Source organism: Mastomys coucha, unplaced genomic scaffold, assembly GCF_008632895.1.
Source record: "Mastomys coucha isolate ucsf_1 unplaced genomic scaffold, UCSF_Mcou_1 pScaffold22, whole genome shotgun sequence".
NCBI lineage: Eukaryota > Metazoa > Chordata > Mammalia > Rodentia > Muridae > Mastomys > Mastomys coucha.
The window spans coordinates 226,731,438-226,737,512 of NW_022196905.1; the positions used below are offsets into that span (position 1 = coordinate 226,731,438).

At 46.1% G+C, this 6,075-nt stretch overlaps 1 long non-coding RNA gene across 1 annotated transcript; it reads right to left on the bottom strand.

Moving 5' to 3' along the window:
- Positions 1–3,925: 3,925 nt before the first annotated feature.
- On the bottom strand, positions 3,926–4,438 carry LOC116067898. Its single transcript, XR_004109328.1, has 2 exons — positions 4,260–4,438; positions 3,926–4,040 (listed from the first exon to the last, which is right to left on the bottom strand). It is a non-coding gene; the product is annotated as an uncharacterized LOC116067898 (long non-coding RNA).
- Between the last annotated feature and the right edge of the window lie 1,637 nt (positions 4,439–6,075).

Below are 6,075 nucleotides of genomic sequence, written 5' to 3' on the forward strand. Positions count from 1 at the left end.
TTTTCTCTCTCTCTCTACTTTTTTTTGTTTTTTTTCGAGACAGGTTTCTCTGGACAGCCTTGGCTGTCCTGGAACTCTCTGTAGACCAGGCTGGCCTCGAACTCAGAAATGCGCTTGCTTCTGCCTCCCAAGTGCTGGGATTAAAGGCGTGCACCACCACCTCCCGGCTCTTCCCTCCTTTCTTGAGTCCTTTTTAACTTTCCTGTGCTTTTGTTTCTTGTCTTTAACAATATTATTGAACTCCATCTGTACAAGATCTGGCAGACCCAAAAATACTGGTTCTGCCAAACTTAATGATCTTCGTTCAATCTCCAGGTTCCACATGATGGAAACAATCGACTCCCGAAAGTTGTCCTCTAATGTTTACATTCATATACATCCTTACACAAATAAATGCATACAGAAAAAAAAAAAGAACAAAAACAAAGGCTTGTTGATAATTGGATAAAGCCTCCAACTAAATGAAATGCAACCAAGTGAGGAGCAGTGTTGTTGGAAAGTGAGACCGGAAGTTAAGGTGTGGTCTGGATTCAAAGGCTGGAAACACAGCACTGCTTACTTTATTTCAGGTGACCAGGACGTTATAGGGTGTATCCTTTTAGTTTCATGCTTTTATTTGTGGTTTAAAAAACAATTTATAGGCGAAAGTAACTGGAAAGGAAGCTAAGAGTCTAGAAATTAGCTAGAACTTGCCTCCAAAAAGGTGATGAAGTTGCAGCTGTTGGCTCCCCAGGGAGGCACGGGCTGCCTGCTGCTTTGTCTGTTCTCACCCTGGTCAGTACCCTTCCTGTTCTCCTATCTCTGGATGCCCAGCCCTCCTGGGCAGTGGCTCACTGGCACTTATCCAGATAGGCCACGTTAAGATCTGCTTGTGCTGGGTGTGCTGGTGCATCCCAGCCCTCGGGTTGAGGCAGAAGGACTGACTCACAGATTAGCCAGGACTACATAGTGACATGCTATCTAATGTTGCCTGTCCAGAGGTGTCTAGAGAAACAAAGCTGTGTCAGTGTGTGTGTGTTGGGGGGGGGGGGGTCAACAAAATACGAAGAGCAGGTAATATTCATATTCCCATTTTATGGAGGAGGAAATGGATGCCCAGAGAGGTAAGTAAGGTGATATTCATATTCATAAGGTAAGTAAGTAAGGTAATATTCATATTCCCATTTTATGGAGGAGGAAATGGATGCCCAGAGAGGTGGTAGGGGCCAGATGTAGAATCAGGATTCAAAGCCAGGCCTGAACTGGAGTCACAGTCCTTTTCATTAGTTAGTACGCAAGTACACACAGTGCAGTGTCTTTACTGCACTTTCAGCCTTATAATGCCCTATATGTTTTGTAAAATAAACTTATAATTTCATTTTTTTCCTCAAGAAAGAATCTAACAGCAATCATTTCTACTGTACTCAGAAGTGGACTTGAGAGGTGGAGAGAAGATGCAGGAGTTAAGAGCACTTGCTGCTCTTCGCAAAGACCCGGGTTCAGTTCCCAGTACCTACCGACATCCATTTGCTCACAGTACCTGTAACTCCAATTTCAGGGGTTCTCCCACTCTTTCCTGGCTCTTTGGGTACCTGCGTTCATTCAGTGCACATAGATACATGAAGTCTCTCTCTCTCTCTCACACACACACACATTAAAACAACAACAACAAAAACCAAGAACAAGTTGGACTCTTGAATGATGTTTCCCTGGAAGATTTGTATGTTTATCTTTGTGTGTGGTATGCGAGGGATGTAAACCTCTGTAGGGAACCTTCAAGTCAGCTCAAGACACTCCAAGACCAAGTTCTCAGCACAAAGGAGATTAGTTGCTTCAGAGGTACAAAGGCCAAGGAATAAGAGACAAAGATAGGAGATAGAGGACACAGGAGAAGGGGAAGGGAACAAGGGAGAGGGGTAAATGGTATTTGTCCCAGGTGACAAAGGACTACCCCAGATACAAAGGAGACAGACAGGTCCCATAGGAAAAGGAGGAACCCCCTGTAAGGATGAGGTGCTTAATTTTGATTGTGCATGTTGATTAGGTGAGCCAAAGGGGGCTTTTGATGGCTGGGCTTCAATACTTTGATTGCTGGACCTTGGTAGGCAACCTTGGGAGGAGGAATTGGCCAGATAAGGGGATAGACCTTGAGAGCTAGCTTTAGATATTTAATCTAATGTTTTTTTTTAGCAAGATAGAAGGAATGGAGAGAAGGGCAGGGCTTGTTAGAGCCATGCTTGCCACACTTTAGCTGGCCAGAGCCCCTTCACCACCACTTTTTAGGTAATACTGAGCTACCCCTAGCTCTGTAACTTAGTCTTGAATTCCACTGTTCAGATAGTAGGCTGATATTTTAGGACCCTGCCATTTGCAGGTGATAGGAAACTGAATCGAGCTCGTCTTGAGGCTCACATCTTTAATCCCATTATGAGGCAGGGGCAGGGGCAGGGGCAATCTCTGTGAGTTTGAGGCCAGTCTGGTTTACAAAAAGTTTCAGACCAGTCAGAGCTATTGCCCTGTTTCTATAAAATACGAGGAGGAGGAGGAAGAGGAGGAGGAGGAGGAAGAGGAGGGGAAGGCAGGGGAAGAAGAAGAGGAGGAGGCAGAGGAGGAGAAGGAACAAGAAGAAAGAGAAAGAAGGACCCAATGTGAATCATTTCAAGTCAATAAAAAGGGGATTTATCAGTTTACTTGTCTCAAAGGGAAGAGTGGTAAACAAGAATTTGTTGCTGTTGGTCCCTTTCCCCCTTCTCAAGCTTCTGTCCACCCCTACCCCATATAGTTGGCAACATGACCACCAACTGTCGCTAGGATCTTTATGTGTCCTGAGAGCTGGGGAAAAGATCTCAGCTTCACTCAGAAAAACATCTCAGGGAATGGTGCTGGCTGACTCACTTGAGACATCTGTTTTGTAGGTGATGGACCCAGCCTGGGTACCAGGGCCAGCCTGGTGGCCAAAAGGATGAGAATCTGGGACTGGGCCAGGGAAGGTGGAGCTCCTCTAGTGAAGCCAAGTTTGACTCTGTGGCCTTTGTGCCATAACTTCCTTGTGAGGTTGAAGACTCAGGTTGAAAAACTGGGGGTTGTGTGGGCAAAGGAACTCTACTGTAGTGAAATCAAGCACCCAGGACCCTCTAAAGCAGCGGTTCTCAGCCTTCCTAATGCTGTGATTCTTTAATCCAGTTCCCCATATTGTGGTGACCCCCAACCATAAATTATTTTCATTGCTACCTCATAACTGTAATTTTGCTACTGTTATGAAATCGTACTGTAAACATCTATGTTTTTGATGGCCTTAGGTGATTCCTTAGGTGAAAAGGTCCTTCAACCCCAAAAGGACTGAAACCCACAGATTGAGAACCACTGCTCTAATGAACACTCAGGTCAGTTTCCCAGTTGTTGGGTGGAGCTCTTTCTGTTTGAAGATGAGTCTCTGAGCCAGTCACCTGTGGCTTGCCTCCTTCCTCCAGGCTGGACTTGGCTTTCCTGCCTGTGCCTGACCCTGTGTGCTCTCTAAGGGCAGGGGTAATTCTGTTCTCTTGGAACATATGCAGCAAGTCAACCACCACTCACTCTCCCAATGCTTCTTAGAGGTCTCGCTCCCTCTCCTCCTCCCTCACTCCTGTATGCCCTGTGATGGAGGAAGAGGACCTGCTTGCTTCTTTTAGCTTCTACCTTTAAGGATGACCCTCCAACAGCTGTAGAGGAAACTAAGAGCATGCAGCAGAAGTGACTGCTCACAAAACTTTTCTACAAGAACCACAAGACATCCACTTTAGAATTCCTAGTTCAAACCCTGTGCCTGGCACATATCATTTGTGTGTCAAATTGAATCTTTTTTCTGTTTGGAACATTCAGATAAGAATGTTCCTGGCCCTGGCCAATACCCCAATCATAGTCTTGAACAAACCCAAAAGCAGAGAACCCAACCTAGCTGCGTATAGACTCCTGACTCAAAAGAAACTTATATTTACCTAAACCACTAAGTTTGGAATAACTTGCTACGTAGTAGGCAGCTAAAGTAATATGCCCAATGGGGATGCTCCATGCTTGCTCTGGATCTGAAAAAAAAATGAAAAGAACATGGATGCACTAAATTATTGCACACAAGATTGTCCCCCACTCTTTTTCTGACTTGGCAGGAGGAATGATATTTCATCTCTATTTAACAGGTGGAGACACTGAGGCCTGGTAAGTCAGGTGGCTTATCCCAGGTCACATAGTTTGCTTGCTTGACCCTTGAGTCATGCCCACCTTCCCCCCAAGTTCTACTTTCTAACCTATATACCACATGACTCTCTGCAGACAGGGCCATCTTGGGTTCTCCATGTTTGCAATAGAGTCAGCCTCCATTAAGGTCAGGAAGAGGATGCCTATTGCCGGTGTACACTTGCTAAACAGCAGTGGAAAGGAGCGCGAGGAGCAGAAAGTGTGGCTGCTATTCGAACCAGGACAATGGACAAAGTAACCTGTGCTAGGAGAAGGGGACTGTTTCCTCTGGAATCATTCTGTGACGTCAGAAAGTGGGATTTTGTGACAGCTTACTGTATATCTGTGACTCTAATCTGCTTGAAAGAGAAGCTTCCTGGAGAGAGTGGAGATGGAGAACTATCTCACAGGAGAGCAAGGGGAGAGCTCTGGGAGAGCCTCAGGCTGGCTCTGGGCTTTTTTAAATCCCCTGACGTCAGCTTTCATCTCCTGCTTTGGCTGCTCCCTTGCCTTTGGGATCCATCATGGGAGCAGAGGGTTGCTTTCTTTAGCCCAGTGATCTGAGCTGGTCAGACTCCTAGTCACTGCCTTGACTCTGGAGCATTGGCTGTGTTCCCGCACTAAGCCCCAAAACCCAGAGGGTGTGCTTAGTCTCCTTGCAGTGACTCCAGCATGTTGTTTAACCGTGGCCTCCAAAATTGAAACACTCTATCTTTCAGGGAAGCTCTTAAAATTCAAAGGTAAACAAATCGGCATAGCTTCAGGAAGTCCCTGAAACTGACTAGTTTCCCTAGGTTCCTCCCTGCCAGAGTAAGCGATAAAAGCTGGGGGTTCTGCTCAGACAGAAGGCCAAACTGAGGAAAAAGATTCAGACAAGTCAAGCTACAAAGAAAACTCTGACATCAGACGAGGCTGCTCAGAAGAAACAGAAACCAACCGAGGAGCCTGGAAGACATTTAGAATAGTAACAAAGGACGCCCTCCAACCTGTTGAGCTGCCTGTAAGCTGTGCTCGGGGTCCCCAGCTTTGTGAGCTGTCACATGCTGGGTGGGCTTTGGTGATGCAGCTGTCTTTGAGTCATTTCTGCACCTGTAGTAACTCCTCATCCATATTCCTGTAAAGAACTCCAATTAAATTCATTGGCTCACCAAGTTGGACTCTTGTGGTATCCATATTTTGATCTGTCGTGGGCTTTCTGTCTAGGGTGAGTAGATGTATGTGTGATATCTTCCCTAGGAAAAGTTTTGTCATACAACACGGGGGGATGGTACCTATGTCCATCTTGAGGAGGGTGTGGCTGGGCACAGTATAGGCAGTACCTCATGAAAGCCATCTAGATGGGACTGACTACAGGTCTTATTTGTACTGAGAATACATTGTTGTGACTGTGACAAACAGAGATGGGGCTATAGTTCTGTAATAGAGTGGTGTCCAGAATGGACAAACCTTTGAGTTTCATCCCAGAACTGGGAAAAAGTACTGAACAGCAGTTATTGGTTAGCTGGTTAGTTGGTGAGAGTTAGAATTGAGTCTCAGGCCAGGGAAACCCTACAGTAGCTCTGGGGAGAGACAGAGCTGTCCCAAGGCCAGTATTCACACTTACCAGTTTTGTGACCTTGGGTACATCCTAAGGGGCTCTTCTACTCTGACCCTCTCTGTCTCCTCCAGTCAGGCTTGGTACAGCAATATGATGGGTGAAAGAGCTCTGTCCAGGTTGAACATGGCAAACATGTCTCTGGCAGGCCTTGCCCTTCTCCCTGATTTTCTCTGCCTTGCTAAAAGTGTTTGATTCCATTCCTAAAGCTAGCCACCAAGGTCTATTCCCTTATTTGGCCAATTCCTCCTCCCGAGGCTGACTACCAAGGTCTAGCTATCAAAGCACTGAAG